Here is an 18,116-nt window from a genome sequence, read left to right as displayed (position 1 = left end):
AATATAAAATCATTTTTATAAAACCTTTTGAGAAGTAGTTATAATAATGTTTAAAATAATTTCTTATTTCTTTATAATGTTCCTGTGAACGAATCAAGATAACATAATTACTTTTAATTCACTTGAATTTGATTCAGTGACTTTTATCTAACTCAGTAATTCTTAAACAGAAAAAAATTCAAGAGAACTGTCACACGATTTTCTCATACTATAATAATTGTCAAGGTTCTTCCATTACACTTCTCAATTTTTAAAGACAATATCTAGATTTTAAATTTGTACATTGCATTAATAAGAAAAGATATCCCTACATCTTATTGTTATTCCAATAATCGGTAGATAATTTTTGGGGAGCGAAATCTGATCTCTACCTCCTCGAGGTGCTCCCTGGGCAACTACTCCCGTGAGTAGGCTAACAGAGACTGTACACGTTTCAAAGCTCAAATGTAGCTTCAATTAACAATTTTTCCAAATTTAATTAAACTTTATAAATACAAAGATGTTCATTAATGCCTACAAACTATAAATTATGTTATCTGGTGCAGTATCGTGAACGGTTGAGATATAGTATATCTAAAATTGCTAACAAAAAATAAACTTCAGTTCGAGCATGAAATAAAAGTAATAAGATCTTATCAAGTTAATTCTTCCACTCCAGCAAGCGGGCTTAATTTTTTCAACTTTTTTCTGTATCGATGTCTTCTTTTTACTTAAATTTACCGTTTACCTTTTATGATCGAAACTTAAATTAACTAGGTACGATCTTTTGTTAAAAGTAAGAGGTAAAAAGCTGTAGAAAAAGTAAATTTCCGTCTAATTTTACTTATTTGATAATTTGTATTATGATCAATGCTAGATTGTAATTGTAAAGTCTATCATTTTTTAAAAACAATAAAGTAAAAAGCAATTGGAAAAATTGAACTTTTATCCCAATTTCAATGAGATGTATGTATGGTAATATATTTTGTATTTGATAGTTAATATTAAGGATGTAAGAATGTAGATGTAGGTACCTTTTTTTTAAGTATTAAGAAATAACCATTGGAAAAAGTGGAAATGGTCTCCTAATTTCAGTGGAATGCTGATGTTTCTGCATTTTAAAGTTACCATAAAGTCTAATGACACATTATATATATTGGGACGATCTCTTTTCTTGATCAAGAAGTAAAAATTATTGGAAAAAGTGGAAATAGTCTCGCAATTTCACTGAAATTCAGTAATTTCGTATATGATAGTTAATAATAAAGTCAATGCTAAATTATAAATGTAGGAACGATCTATTTTGAAAAATAAAAAGTAAAATCCATCAGAAAAAGCTTAATTTATTTCTTTATTTCACATGAATCCAGCTGTTTCCATGTTTGATAAGCCATTGCAAGATTGTGCAAATTAGCTTGTTCTATTTTGAAAAACAAGAAGTAAAAGCCATTGGAAAAAGTGGAAATCGTCTTCTAATTTCACTCGAACACTCCTATTTCGTATTTGATAGTTAACATTAAGACCGGAGTAAGAATTTTCATGTAGGTTCAAACTTTTTTTAAAATTATGAAGTAAAAACCATTGGAAAAAGTAGAAATCGTCTTCTAATTTTACTCGAAAACTCCTGTTTTTCTTATTTGATAGTTAATATTAAAGCAGATGTATGAATGTAAATGTAGGTTCGATCTTTTTTTAACAAGAAAGCGTAAAAACTATTGGACAAAGTTGAAGTTCTTGCATAATTTCCCTGAATTCTGCTGTTTCTGTATTTGATTGTTAATAATAAAGTCAATTCAAGTTGGTAAATTTATTGTGCTTTGAAAAACAAGAGATAAAACCATTGGAAAAAGTGGAAATAATCTCTTAATTTCATTGTAATGCTGCTGTTTCTGCATTTGATAGTTAATATTAAAGTCAATCCTTGATTGTATTGGATGTAGAAGAAACTGTCTCCAGGAAGACTGCTGATCCACGTTTCCAATGGTTTTTCTTTCTTGTTTCCCAAAATTGATTGATCTAGCTTACATAATCTACCCTTGGTCTTAAAATTAACTTTTAAATACGGAAACATAAGTATTCTAGTGAAATTATGAACGAGTTAGACCTGAACATAATATTGACTACTTATATTACATTAACAGTATAACTAAGGGGTCATTTAATCAACAGATATAGATTTAATAAAAAGGAACCTTATGATATTAAGTAACCTACGTAGGTAATGATTTTTGACTATTTCGTAACAAGAGTGAAGAGGGTAGTATTGCCTACAAGCAGGAGGAGAATGAGAAGTACGTGCTGGAGTAAGTGTTATGTGAACATGACCTTACCTTTTCTACCGGCTTCATAAGGTATTTTGCTTATCTTTGTCACTTGACCCTTTAATTTTTCACTTTTACTTTAATATCCACCAAGCACTCGTTACCATTCATACTTTTTGTTGCCTATAATAATTACAAGGTGTTATGCAGAAATCATGGGGTACTACTACCTTTCCAATTATCAACGAATTCACTCTCCCCAATCAAAAATCTTTTGGAAAATAGTAAATACTCTTCTATTCGCATTGATCTTACTATTCGCGTTGGAAACCCTTTTTTTCCCGATTTTATTATATTGTTTTGAAGAAGCTCTTCAATTCTAAAATACTTAGCATGTAAAATATAGAATTACTTCATTATTATGTTTAAGGAAAAGTTTTATATTTAAAGGAAATTTAAATACGTATATTGTGACGAGAATTCGTGAACGCTCCTACTCATGTTTAGTGTAAGATTTGTTAAAGTTCATGCGGCGCTAACATCAATCGGCTTGTTGTAAACTTGCAAATTTTACCAGAGATGAATTTTTAAGGGTCTTCCTGTACTTTCAGCAGCACGACCAGTATTAATATGAAGTTATTCACATCCAGGAAAGTCTTATTTTATTATTTATTATTTTAGGAGTGATACAACAACAACCAAAACTTTTTTTCATACAAATTATTTTCTTTTTGTATCTGAAAGAAGTTTTAATTTTTGTTGATTGTAGGTAGCAGTAATTTAATTGAAAAATTCTACATCAAACACGCATGTGAATTCTGCATAATTTTCCAATCACATAGAACTATTTTTAGTCAAACTTATAATTTTGTAATTAATTTTCAAAAAAATAATTTCATAATACTAGTAGATTGTGTTATTTTAATTTTTCAATCAAATTAATTTTCTTCCTGAGGAATGTGCCTTTTTTGGAAATATATTTCATTATCATTGAATGAAAAGATTTAGGTTTAAAGAAATAAATAAATTCTTTAGGTTAATTACATTTGTCTTTATTTAATCTTTTTTTATACATAAATTGTTACAGATGTGTTTCTATAGCTTCTTATGCTAGGTGAAATTCATTACATTTTAATTACAATAATGTTAATTTTCAGGATTAAATACTGGGGATTCCAGAGCACTGCCTGCAAAACTGTCCAACAATGGAAGCCCAAGTGAAAAAGACGTAAAACATCAATCCAGTGTGAATATTCCCACTAATTTGGTTAGGAATCTATTAAAAATGATATGAACCGTCGAAGCGACCACATCTCCTTCACTCATTCTTTGGGAGAGAGGTGATGAATGTTAGACTAGACTATCTTACTAGATTTATCTTACACTCACATTTAACCACGTTAGAAACTCACTAGACTTATATAGGTTCAACTTACACTCATATTTAACCCTGTTTGCGTCTTACTAGACTTATACAGCACTATCTTACACTCGCTAATAGCTTATTTTTTTACCGCTTCACATGAAACCTATTTATTAATTTGTTTACTTTTGTCAATCTATTATACAAAAAAAAAAAGAAAATTATTCTACGTTCCAAGCACACCTGTTTCTTTAGAATTTAAAAAATACATAAAAAACAAAAAGTGAAACCTTTGCTAAGTTTATATTTATTTTTCGAGGTTTTCGCTTTAAATGATAAAATATTTTTAATTTTTTTAAATATATATTGACAAAATTAACAAATAGGATACAAGTTACATGGTAAAAAATAAGATAAACATGATTGTAATGTGGTCCTCTATAAGTCCTCTTAGTCACCAACTTGGTTAGAAGTGAGTGTAAGGAAGTTCTTTGTAAGTCTTGTGAGTCACCTACATGGTTAAATGTGAGTGAAAGGAGGTCCTGTATAAGTCTTGAGAGTCACAAACATGGTTAAATGTGAGTGAAAGGAGGTCCTGCATAAGTCTTGTGAGTCACTAACATGGTAATAAGTATGAGTAAGGTGGTCCTATATTAGTCTAACGTGGTTAAATATGAGGTTGTAAAGATTTTATAAAATTTATTGTAAAAAAATGTATCAATAATTAAAAAATAAATAATAAATGATTTATTTATAACAATATTGTATTTATTTTCCCTTTTAATGTCTCAATAATATGAAAAATTAATTAAAAAAAATGAAAAAATTGCGTGGAAATTAAAATAAAATATAAAAAAAGGTTAAAATGGCTGCCAGAGTCGTGAGAGTGTGTAAGAAAATAGCAAGGTTACAACAATGGCCTCCGAAGTCTAGAGGGTGTGTAAGAAGATAGCAAGGTTACAACAATGGCTGCCAAAGTCTAGAGAGTGTGTAAGAAAATAGCAAGGTTACAACAATGGCTGCCAAAGTCTTGGGATTGTGTAAGAAGCATTAAACAAGGTTACAACAATGGCTGCCAAAGTCTAGAGAGTGTGCAAGGAGAGGTAAAACAGATAGCACGAGCGATCTAGTGACAGCTGGTGGAACTAAAAGTAGGGGGGGAGCCCGTTGTCATGGTGAAATGACGCCATCTGGAGGGTATATAAGAAAGTTCGCGGCGCGGGCCGGGCCGGGTGGGGCGAATAGTTGCCTTCCGACCGTCGAGGTGAACGCATCTCCCTAACCATTACCCATGACATATTATCAAGATTGTATGTGTGGAGAGAGGTGTTTTGACTAGATTAGATATTTTTGGAGCGACGAGCGACATAGCCCCCTCCTCACGAGTACGACTCTGCAGTCGTACTGAGGAGACATCTTGTTTGACCGTAGTATATAAACAGTTTCAGTGCTACCTGGTGGCAAACATGTGAACTAAATTTTGTTTACATACTAAAAAAGTCCAGTAAGTGCTGCAACCTAGTGGCAAATATGTGAACTAAATTTCCCTTTTTTTTTTGTTTTACGTCTTTCTGATGCAATTTTTTCAACTTTTTTTACTTTTTCTGCTTTTTAACGCTCTCTGACGCCATTTTTTCGTACTACTATTACTTTATTTTATTGTTTTTGTTTAATTTAAACGGAATTTTTAGTTTTACATTACTTTAATTTGCCTGTTATCATTTTTAGTCTTTTTTAACTTTGTTTTTAGTTGTAACTTTGCAAATATAATAAAAATAACAAGACTATGGGAAAAGAGAAAATACATAATGACTTTTTTAATAATTTATAGATAATTCTTTATTTTGCTACCAATTATACATTTTTTTTCTTTCGTATTACAAAAACATTTTAAATTCAATTACATCTTTTAGGTAATGATTCCTAAAATTACCTACATAATAATATTAAAATTTACATTACATTTTCAAACTTCAAATATATATTTTTTTTTACAAATAATCGACTAAATAATAAAGAATTGCAGTTGGATAGGTGTTTTCCAACGTCTATTTCATTTTGGCTTAATTCGATGAACATTCTTTGCAGGAAGCACTCCAGTTTCGCCTGTTTCAACTCTGAAAAATAATATTATGAGATATACTGTTCGTCTACAAATCAAACTCAACTTCCTTGAAAATCAATGTTAATTTTTTATACGTTTAAATAAAAATAGATCAATCTTTTAGAAAGAAAACGCAAGAAAGTAAAACTGAGTGTTAGTAATTACATGAACTTAATTCATTTTCAAAATAGCAGTTCACTGCACTCTTTTAAGTGAAATAAACATTTTTTAAATAAACACTCGTCATTTTTTGTTCTTGAACCTTTCAATTTTCCAATCAAATTAAAACTTTCTTTATCACAGAATCTTTACTATACTCATTCCGATTCTACAGGAATATATGAACAAAAGGTTTAATCACGTAAAAATGCTCAAGTTTTAATAAATAATAGATAAGATTACCTGGAAGATAACACCACAGATAGGTAGATTTCCTTATTTGGATATTGCAGGAATAGACATGGATGGGAATCACCTCTTATTTACGGAAGTGCTGCAGCATTAAAAGAAATTCCCTCAAAAGTAATCATTTTAGATTATGTCTCAGCTTTAGTGGGCTGTGAGTCGGCCAAGGGCTGAAAGTATTAAAACAGTAAATGATTTGAATTTCATTCACACTTATTGTAGTACGGTAGCATTTTACATACAAAATCTTAGTTAATTCTGTTTATAACTAATTAAACCATTCTGCAACTAACTCGGAAAATCTAATTTAAACCATCTATTGCACAAAATAACTTTTTATTCAGATTCAAAGGAAAATATTTAATTTATCGAAATAAAGGTTTAATTGATGTTAAAATGCTTTAGATGCTTATCAATAATGGATAAGATAACGTGAAGATCAGCTCCATAAGGTAACATGGTAAGTATGGAGATTTCATCATTGATTTATTTGAATGTAGAAATAGTTGCGAATTATCTCAAATTATTTGCAATAAATAATAGTTAAGACTACCTGTAGTAGAATTCTACAAATTAACAGGGTACCTTCGAAGATTTCCTGATTTGTTTCATGAACGAAATGTAGAAATTAGATGTGAATTACCTCAACTTATGTAGGAGTGCTGCTGGATGTAAAGAAGGGCCATGATCAAGAATAGCCAGCGAAGGGCAGAAAGGGTCCTTGAGCAAAGGCACTGGACGGAGAGAAACACATACTACATTTTAAAATACATAACTTTTATTTTTTAATGCAATTTTGATATTGAAACATTAGTTGAAGTTGAAGCATAGCCTCTAAAACAGTCCACTATATGGGACCCAAGACTTCAATATAAACAATTAACATTGCAACAGAATAACCAATTTGGAAGATATATTTATCACACAGAAGTTGAAATGTTGTAAAGAAGATTTAATCTGAGTAAGCTTCATAATCAAACTCATAATTAATATTACGTTACAGGTTGGTATTACATAATGTAAAGCCAGGACAAAAGTAATTTAGAACACTTCCCTTGAGCATATATAAGACTAACCGAACATATTATCTCTTTTATCTAATTTTAATGGAATATCTGATAATTTATCAAACACCTATGGGGAGAAAATTGTTTTAAACATCTTAATTTTTCTGTGAAATAATAAATAATTAAACTTAAGACGGCAGAGGAAGGGGAGCAAAGTGAAGAGTAAAAAGTAGGAGCTAAAAGGGATTTATTTATACTTTATATTGCATAGAAATATTGAGTACAGAAAATCAGTGAGCTTGTGGAGGTGTTCCTGCCATGCACATGCAATTTTATGTAAGATTAAGAACTTACATGTTTTTCAACCAACTTTGCACTTAAAGTTTCCTTATTTTTGTAGAATATTAGTTTCATTCTTCTCTCTCAGGTGGTGTGTTTGTTAAGAATAACTGCGCACTTATTAACCGACGTTGGTTACTACCTACTCTACTGTGACTCCAGTTTACCTCTCTAACCTAGAGAATAGTTGCTATCCGACCTAAAGAGACATATATAAAAAAAAAGTAAAGAAACACATTTATTATCTATAACTACTGATGAAATATTATTCATAAAATTAAATAAATGTGACTGTAATTAAACTAAAACAATTATATGCAAATGTAATATATTATATTCATATATGAAGTCTATGTAAAAATAAAATACGCAGGCAAATAAATATATTTTTTTTCAAATTAAAGGTTTTTATTTATTCTCCTACTAAATAATACTTTTTATTTTCACTTTAAGTAAAAAAATCATTTAATAAATAAAATTGTGATACAAACATGCAATATATCTATACCTAAATAGTACATTTTTTAAGTAATTGATTCATAAGAAAAGTTGATTGTACTTACTCATTTGATCGATGTTTTCTCAAAGTCTTTTACATTTCCACTTCAGTTGATGAACGGTTTTACAGTTATTGGCTCACAGTATTGGCTGTTTCCAATCTGAAAATCATTATTCAATGAAATAAACAGTTTATAGATTTAATCTTAAATTAAAAGCATTCAATTCAATGATACTACAACTTAAAATGCAACCATCTGTTCAAGATAAATTTGTATCTTTCAAAAATTTAAAAAATAAATAAAATATGAATGCTGAAATTTTAGTTTAAATCTTTTAAACGGCTCAATTTTTTAAAACGTATTCGTTCATTAAACATTAAATTATTTTATCATAAATTACGTTGCAATTAAACTGTTATACTAAACTTGTTTTAGTCAAGCTGCCATAAATTGAAATAATTAGTTTATTAGGTTTGTCAACAAATAAACAATTTTTCAAGTTCAATTTTGTTCAAAATTATTTCATTTAATTCGTTAAAGTAAAGAAACACATTTAATATCTATAACTACTGATGAAATATTATTCATATAATTAAATAAATGTGACTGTAAGTAAACTTAAACAATGATGTGCACATAATAATTTTGCAAAGAAAGGATTTCGCTAGATAGAGGATAAAAGATTTTGAGGTCATTATGAATGGTAAAATCAGTGCAAACCGAAGGGCATTTACTATTTCCCTAAAGATTTTTGACTGGGGAGACTGAATTCGTTGACAATTGGAAAGGTAGTAAGTACCCCACGATTTCTGTCAAAGTACAAATTGCTGCATACCAGCTGCTACAGCAGTCTTTTATTTATTACAGAAAGTTTTTAGTTTTTATCAATTTTTTGAGGAAAATGTTTCAATACATGCTCTAGATCATAATAACAGAATGAAAGTACGTTGTTTGCAGCAAATCGTAAATGCTGTTCAAGAGAAAATACGAAAAATCAGATTCAGCAAATTTGTAGTAAGATTGACAGATTTTCGCCAAAAGGAGACATTAAACTAAATATCAAAATTGGAATTTTTCATTACTGATTTTCATCACACACAAAACTTGACGAGTCCTAAAAATATTTATCGAAAACAAATATATCTGTTGAAGGCACCTTGTAATTATTACAGGCAAGAAAAAGTAATTGAATTGTAACGAGTGCTTGGTGGATATTAAAGTAAAAGTGAAAAAATTAAAGGGCCAAGCTACAAAAATAAGCAAAATACCTTATGAAGCCGATACCAAAGGAAAGGTCTTCTTGTTCACTCAACACTTGCTCCAGCAAGTACTTCTCATTCTACACCTGCTTGTAGACACTACTACCTCTTCACTCTTGTTATGAAATAGTCAAAAACCATTGCCAGCGAAATACAGAGCTAGTAACGTCTTATCATTCCTATCTTCGCAGCCATTTAATTTTTCATCTGAATTGCCGAAATCACCATCATGTATAAATACTAAAGTTTCGATATATTTTTTCAAGCCCTAAAATTTATGACATATACACGTTGTTATCTTGTTATTTTTTCTTACACTGGCTATATAGCACTAAGTACAACAATAACAAAAACATGAAACGATTCTCCCAAAATACATAAACAATTACTTACATATATCATTAAATAAGGTTCTTTTTTATTAAATCTCTATCTGTTGATTGTTAATGACTCCTCAGTTATACTGTTAATATAATATAAGTAGTCAATTTCATGTACTCGTTTTACAAGCGAATTAAGCTTATAGTACTCATCTCCCTCGTCTTAGAATCTTGACTTGGGGTTTTCGTTACTTCACTTCGATATTGAACTAACACTTCTCGAACTTTACTTTTTATAGGTCTTCGTAAAGGCTTAAGAATTTATTAGTCTTATGAAAATGAGGTTACGTCCACAGTGCGTAATAACATTTGTAATTTAGTCCATAGTACGTCGTATTTTTATTATACCCCTTATCGTTTTTGGTCTTTCAACCATCTCAGAGGTAGAATAACCACATCAGAATTAGGATTTCGACTTCACTGCCCTCCCCGAGCCGCACAACACTTACTAACTGAGCAGACTAAGGGAGGTTACGTGGTGTTATCCAAAATATTAACGAATTGTCAAACATCTGTAAAAATTATGAATTAAAATAATTGAAAACTAGTACATGTTAAAAAAAAATTTTTTTTTCTTTAATTTCTGTACGAGTAATATTTTAGAACTGAGAAGTTGGAAATATATTTTATACGAGGAAGGCGCCAAAATTTAAGTTTAAAACTCGGACATTGTTGCATTTCCACTTCGAAATAATTATTGTTAAGCAAAATATGAATGCATATGCGATTCTAATATTTTAAAAAATAAGTAAAATAGTAAAATCTTTAAAGGAAAACTTTTAATCACCTTAGAACATGAAATATGCTGGTATATTCAAGCTTGGTGAATGGCTTTCTGTTTGCACATTACTAAAACTTACATTTTTATCCTTAGCAGAAACACTTCAGTTTTTATAACCCAGAAACTTTAGGAAATTGGTTCTTATAGGACGTACGAGTGACTCAGATTGGATCTTAGTCTTATACTACATTTTATTTATTCGGTTGATCTAGAAATTTTTGTGATAAGTAATCTGCAATATGTCTTCGATGTTCTCCCTCATACTTTTAATAACTAAGACAGAGAAGTATTGTTCATTCACACTGAGTAGCCTACATTCTAAATTACCATTGCAAAATTAATAGAAGATTAAGAAAATCTCCTCTAGTTTTGTGCAAAGATTGAGATTTTGGCTTCGGTGAATAAATAACTGAGCCACAGGTAGATTGTTCACACATTTGAAGTTACGATTGCAAAATGAATGGAAAAATAAAAAATTCTTGAATAATTTAAATGCAAATATTAAGATTTCTACTTTATACGTTGAATTACTTGTTTAGTTTGACTGGAAAGTTTGAGATTTCTGCTTAAGTCTATGAATAAATAGCCAAATGTGGAAAATACACACAGGGTTGCCTTTAATTAGAAGTTACGTTCCAGAATGAATGGAAAAATTACATTGACATTATTATTAACTATCAAATACGAAATCCCTGCATTTCAGTGAAATTAGTATACCATTTCCACTTTTTTCAAAGGTTATTTCCTCATACTTAAAAAAAAAAACACACCTACATCAACTCTCTTGCATCGGCCTTAATATTAACTATCAAATACAAAACAAGAGTGTCCGAGTGAAATAAGAAGACGATTTCTACATATTCCGATGGTATTATATATAAAAAAAAATTATAATAATAAAATAATTAATTATGTATTCATAAAAATTAAATAAATGTGAATGCAATAAAACTAAAGCATTGATGTGAAAGTTTAAATAATTTTTTAAAGAACCTAACCCTTTCTTTCAAAGAAAATTAAATATATTTTCAAAAAACATTCTTATTATTTATCAAAAAGATTACTCTGATTGAACAACAACAAACATGCTACTAATATTCTATTTTTTTTTTTTTTTATACACATTAGAAATAGTTGCGTGATTGGAAAATATAACAGAATTTCAATCAAGTTAAAATCTTCTTTCAAAAAACTGAAACTATTTTTCAGCTAAAAAAGATAAAAATTTAAATGAAAAAAGTTTTAGTTTATGTAGTATTATTCAGAAGGAAGTATATGATAGATAAGAATACTTGAAGATCTGTTCCACAGTTAAAGAATCTAAGATGATAAAAAGCCCTAAGATGATAGAGAATCATTAAAAGTGTAAGCAAAAGCACTTTAAAAAAAAACGTAAATTTAAGTTCATGTACCTTCTGGATAGTTTGAATTTTGGCAAATCATTGCACTTACTAGGTATGTAATCTATTACTGCATACTTTATTATTTATCTTTAGATAATACGACATAATATCTTAACTGAGAAACAACATGCTGTAAGCTGAAAACATGTACTTACTGTTGCTGTAAGAGTTAAAATGTGTTACTCTGGATAAAATGTCATTAACCCAGCCATTTGTTTGAATTGAGCTAGTTAAGAATTACCATTAGAATGTCGAAAGAACGCTGAGAACAAAATTAAAAATTAAATAAATTATTATTTATACAATTGTTTTCATTGTAATTCACAAATATTTAGAAATCAATTTTCATTAAGTTAGAATTTAAAACTACTAGTGCGAACCTTGCAAAATCCAAGGTCCATAATTCTAGGACGTTATTAAACTTAACATCATTAATTTAAACTTTCTGGAGATTACTCTTTCCTTTAAATGAGAGAAATGTGAATATTTACGTGGAAGTTCATAATTCCCAAATACATAATCGTAATTAGCAATTCACTTGTACAGTAATAAAAACGACCAAAAATTATTAACATGTTACGAACTACATCTACCTAATTGTGACTGTTGAAACATTTTTATGAAGGAAAATAATGAAGACTACAATTAACTTTTCAAAATTACACGCGTACACTTAAAATGCATCTACTATCTATCAACTGTCTCGGAAACATGTCAATTTCATAAACACTTCTAATCACATCAACTCGAAATTAAAAATAAAAGTATATACAAAAAATGTTGCTTACCTACAAGAAGTCCTTAACGCAGTAATGATGCAAAAAAAATTTTTTTAATTTCCTAGGAAGTTATCGCTTAATGCAAGTAGATAATACAAACAGTTTTCTAAGTTATGTAAAGTTCTCACTGACTTAGTTACAGCAGCATCAACTTAAAACTATCAATCATAAATAAAAAAACATCAAATTATGAAATAACAGTGAATTTTAAACATGGAAATTTTTTTAGAGGAAAACTTCTTTTGAAAATACTGACGACATAAAATGTTTTTCAACGTGGGTGAAGTACATTTAATAAATAAAGCAATTTATTACTGCTGCTACATGATAAAGAGAATATTTGGACAAATCCGTTAAACCGTTCTACCCATTGCTGCACCGGAAAGTTGTTTGGTTAGGAGGTTATTGGATGTTTATTTTAATATTGTCATAGTACATGTTCATGCTACCTAGCGGCGATCATTGGAACTAGTTTATGTGTAATTAGTAATTACATTTTCCTAGTTTAACCTATTGTCGCTAGATAGCATTGGCAAGTTCTTAATACGTCTATTTTTTTCACATTCCTAATTTTCAACAGAATGTATAGAATTTCTAGCAAGGTTTCCCAATTTCCTTAATTTAAATATTACGATTTCAATTTCTGATTTATACTTTTTAAAGATTTAAATATTGCAAATACCAAAATAATAAATTTATAAATTCCACTCTCTTCACAAGCTATGTATAATAGAACCAACCAATCTGATGAAACTATTTTAATAATTATGGGACAATAATATTGGTACAACAAGCGAGGAAAATTCTTAATAAATCTCCATAAGATGTATTGATATTTCACTACTTACAAGTAACGTAGTAACTAAAAGTTCCATAAGTAAATTAACAAAAACTTACTATTTTTATAAGAAGTTGAAGATGTGGAGTAAAAGGTTCTCTACAAATCTAACGTTGTTCCTCACCCATGCTAATCCATTGTATCCATCGATCAACAGTAAGACTTCGATCTTCTGCAAATACTTTACGCTCATATGAAAATACATTAAAGGTGATAATAGATTGGCTTAAAGGTGACTTCGTACTTAAATGCATTGCTGTCAAACTTTTATCGGATGACAATATCACTTACTACTTACTAAAAACTTCACTCAGCTCGATACCGAAAGTTTTACTATCAATTGTGTCTTACCATTACCACAGGAAGACTTCGCAATCCTTTCTACATCAAAGCGTCTCAAGCTATCTTTTAGATTAATCAATATAGCGTTTTACATATACTTATTATTTAAATGTGTCCAATATTCAATCAAAACCAGCTGTAATTAAAGTAATCAAAGAAGAATTCTCAAACTATATTTTGTTTTTATCAGCTCTTGAAGAATTGCTCATATTGAAGGCTAGAATAACTGCAAACGGATTACTGAAACAAAACAGCATTTACAACGAAATAATAAAGACGCTCTAGATTACCATACAATAACTAGAAATAAATTTAGTTTAGTGGATGCACCAACGAATTCTGGTGGCCTTATTATTACATTCAAAGACAAAAAGGAAGAATTCTATTCAAACTAGCTGACTATTTCAGCATTTTCTTGTGCATTTTTACTTGTCCTTATCCAAAATAGATCGACCTAAGATGCACAATCTGGCATTGGCCTTATTATTAGCTTACAAAGACAGAGAAAGAAGAATTCTATTCAAACTAAGTTACCATTTCTGCATTTTCCAGTGCTTTATTACTTCTTCTTATCCAAAATAGATCGACCTAAGGTGTACAATCTAGCATTGGCCTTATTACATTCAAAGACAAAAAAGAAGAATTCTATACAAACTAGATGACTATTTCTGCATTTTCTTGTGCATTTTTACTTATCCTTATCCAAAATAGATCGACCTAAGATGCACAATCTGGCATTGGCCTTATTATTAGCTTACAAAGACAGAGAAAGAAGAATTCTATTCAAACTAAGTTACCATTTCTGCATTTTCCAGTGCTTTATTACTTCTTCTTATCCAAAATAGATCGACCTAAGGTGCACAATCTAGCATTGGCCTAATTATTAACGTTCAAAGACAGAAAAAGAGGAATTCTATTCAAACTAGCTGACCATTTCAGCATTTTGCAGTGCATTTTTACTTTATCTCTTCTAAAATAGATCGACCTATGGTGCACAATCTAGCATTGGCCTAATTATTAACGTTCAAAGACAGAGAAAGAAGAATTCTATTCAAACTAGGTGACTATTTCTGTATTTTCCAATACTTTTTTACTTATTCTTATACAAAATAGATCGACCTAAGATGCACAATCTAGCATTGGCCTCATAATTAATGCTCAAAGACAGAGAAAGAAGAATTCTATTCAAACTAAGTTACCATTTCAGCATTTTGCAACGCATTTTTACTTTATCTCTTCTAAAATAGATCGAACTAAGGTGCACAATCTAGCATTGGCCTAATTATTAACGTTCAAAGACAGAAAAAGAGGAATTTTATTCAAACTAGCTGACCATTTCAGCATTTTGCAGTGCATTTTTACTTTATCTCTTCTAAAATAGATCGACCTATGGTGCACAATCTAGCATTGGCCTAATTATTAACGTTCAAAGACAGAGAAAGAAGAATTCTATTCAAACTAGGTGACTATTTCTGTATTTTCCAATACTTTTTTACTTATTCTTATACAAAATAGATCGACCTAAGATGCACAATCTAGCATTGGCCTCATAATTAATGCTCAAAGACAGAGAAAGAAGAATTCTATTCAAACTAAGTTACCATTTCAGCATTTTGCAACGCATTTTTACTTTATCTCTTCTAAAATAGATCGAACTAAGGTGCACAATCTAGCATTGGCCTAATTATTAACGTTCAAAGACAGAGAAAGAAGAATTCTATTCAAACTAAGTGATTATTTCTGCATTTTCCAGTGCTTTATTACTTCTCTTTATCCAAAATAGATCGACCTAAGATGCACAATCTAGCATTGGCCTAATTATTAACGTTCAAAGACAGAAAAAGAAGAATTCTATTCCAACTAGGTGACTATTTCTGTATTTTCTAATACTTTTTTACTTCTTCTTTTTCAAAATAGATCGACCTGGGGTGCACAATCTAGCCTTGGCCTTATTTGTAACTTACAAAGACAGAAAAAGAGGATTTTTATTCAAACTAGCTGACCATTTCAGCATTTTGCAGTGCATTTTTACTTTATCTCTTCTAAAATAGATCGACCTAAGGTGCACAATCTAGCATTGTCCTTATTATTAACAATCAAATACAGAAACAGCAGTATTCTGGCGAAATTGTGCAGAAATTTCAACTTTTCTCTGCTGGAATTATACTTTCCTGATGGATTATACTTTATTTTTTCCAATCTTACTGTTGAAAAAAGATCTAGGATTGCCTTTAGTATTAACTATCAAATGCAGAAACAGCAGCATTACAGTGAAATTAAGAGACTATTTCCTCTTTTTCAAATGGTTTTTACTTCTTGATTTTCAAAACAGATCGACCCAACATATACAATCTAGGATTGCCTTTAGTATTAACTATCAAATGCAGAAACAGCAGCATTACAATGAAATTAAGAGACTATTTCCTCTTTTTCCAATGGTTTTCACTTCTTGAATTTCAAAACAGATCGACCCAACATATACAATCTAGGATTGCCTTTAGTATTAACTATCAAATGCAGAAACAGCAGCATTACAGTGAAATTAAGAGACTATTTCCTCTTTTTCCAATGGTTTTCACTTCTTGAATTTCAAAACAGATCGACCCAACATATACAATCTAGGATTGCCTTTAGTATTAACTATCAAATGCAGAAACAGCAGCATTACAGTGAAATTAAGAGACTATTTCCTCTTTTTCCAATGGTTTTCACTTCTTGAATTTCAAAACAGATCGACCCAACATATACAATCTAGGATTGCCTTTAGTATTAACTATCAAATGCAGAAACAGCAGCATTACAGTGAAATTAAGAGACTATTTCCTCTTTTTCCAATGGTTTTCACTTCTTGAATTTCAAAACAGATCGACCCAACATATACAATCTAGGATTGCCTTTAGTATTAACTATCAAATGCAGAAACAGCAGCATTACAATGAAATTAAGAGACTATTTCCTCTTTTTCCAATGGTTTTCACTTCTTGAATTTCAAAACAGATCGACCCAACATATACAATCTAGGATTGCCTTTAGTATTAACTATCAAATGCAGAAACAGCAGCATTACAGTGAAATTAAGAGACTATTTCCTCTTTTTCCAATGGTTTTCACTTCTTGAATTTCAAAACAGATCGACCCAACATATACAATCTAGGATTGCCTTTAGTATTAACTATCAAATGCAGAAACAGCAGCATTACAATGAAATTAAGAGACTATTTCCTCTTTTTCCAATGGTTTTCACTTCTTGAATTTCAAAACAGATCGACCCAACATATACAATCTAGGATTGCCTTTAGTATTAACTATCAAATGCAGAAACAGCAGCATTACAGTGAAATTAAGAGACTATTTCCTCTTTTTCCAATGGTTTTCACTTCTTGAATTTCAAAACAGATCGACCCAACATATACAATCTAGGATTGCCTTTAGTATTAACTATCAAATGCAGAAACAGCAGCATTACAGTGAAATTAAGAGACTATTTCCTCTTTTTCCAATGGTTTTCACTTCTTGAATTTCAAAACAGATCGACCCAACATATACAATCTAGGATTGCCTTTAGTATTAACTATCAAATGCAGAAACAGCAGCATTACAGTGAAATTAAGAGACTATTTCCTCTTTTTCCAATGGTTTTCACTTCTTGAATTTCAAAACAGATCGACCCAACATATACAATCTAGGATTGCCTTTAGTATTAACTATCAAATGCAGAAACAGCAGCATTACAGTGAAATTAAGAGACTATTTCCTCTTTTTCCAATGGTTTTCACTTCTTGAATTTCAAAACAGATCGACCCAACATATACAATCTAGGATTGCCTTTAGTATTAACTATCAAATGCAGAAACAGCAGCATTACAGTGAAATTAAGAGACTATTTCCTCTTTTTCCAATGGTTTTCACTTCTTGAATTTCAAAACAGATCGACCCAACATATACAATCTAGGATTGCCTTTAGTATTAACTATCAAATGCAGAAACAGCAGCATTACAATGAAATTAAGAGACTATTTCCTCTTTTTCCAATGGTTTTCACTTCTTGAATTTCAAAACAGATCGACCCAACATATACAATCTAGGATTGCCTTTAGTATTAACTATCAAATGCAGAAACAGCAGCATTACAGTGAAATTAAGAGACTATTTCCTCTTTTTCCAATGGTTTTCACTTCTTGAATTTCAAAACAGATCGACCCAACATATACAATCTAGGATTGCCTTTAGTATTAACTATCAAATGCAGAAACAGCAGCATTACAGTGAAATTAAGAGACTATTTCCTCTTTTTCCAATGGTTTTCACTTCTTGAATTTCAAAACAGATCGACCCAACATATACAATCTAGGATTGCCTTTAGTATTAACTATCAA

General features: G+C 30.1%; 1 long non-coding RNA gene across 3 annotated transcripts; it reads right to left on the bottom strand.

Moving 5' to 3' along the window:
* Positions 1-5,412: 5,412 nt before the first annotated feature.
* On the bottom strand, positions 5,413-12,952 carry LOC141447469 (uncharacterized). 3 transcript variants are annotated; one of them, XR_012454354.1, is made up of 10 exons: positions 12,817-12,952; positions 12,570-12,718; positions 11,937-12,043; positions 9,611-10,109; positions 9,227-9,485; positions 8,022-8,117; positions 7,474-7,657; positions 6,756-6,846; positions 6,110-6,282; positions 5,413-5,720 (listed from the first exon to the last, which is right to left on the bottom strand). It is a non-coding gene; the product is annotated as an uncharacterized lncRNA (long non-coding RNA). The 3 variants fall into 3 exon arrangements; XR_012454356.1 differs by having other exon boundaries at positions 9,227-9,424; XR_012454355.1 differs by lacking the exon at positions 9,611-10,109.
* Positions 12,953-18,116: the final 5,164 nt, after the last annotated feature.

Source organism: Rhodnius prolixus, unplaced genomic scaffold (genome assembly GCF_049639745.1).
Source record: "Rhodnius prolixus isolate KJV_2025 unplaced genomic scaffold, Rpr scaffold_7, whole genome shotgun sequence".
NCBI lineage: Eukaryota > Metazoa > Arthropoda > Insecta > Hemiptera > Reduviidae > Rhodnius > Rhodnius prolixus.
Note: the sequence above shows the minus strand (reverse complement) of the source record. Positions and strands in the feature narration are given on the sequence as shown.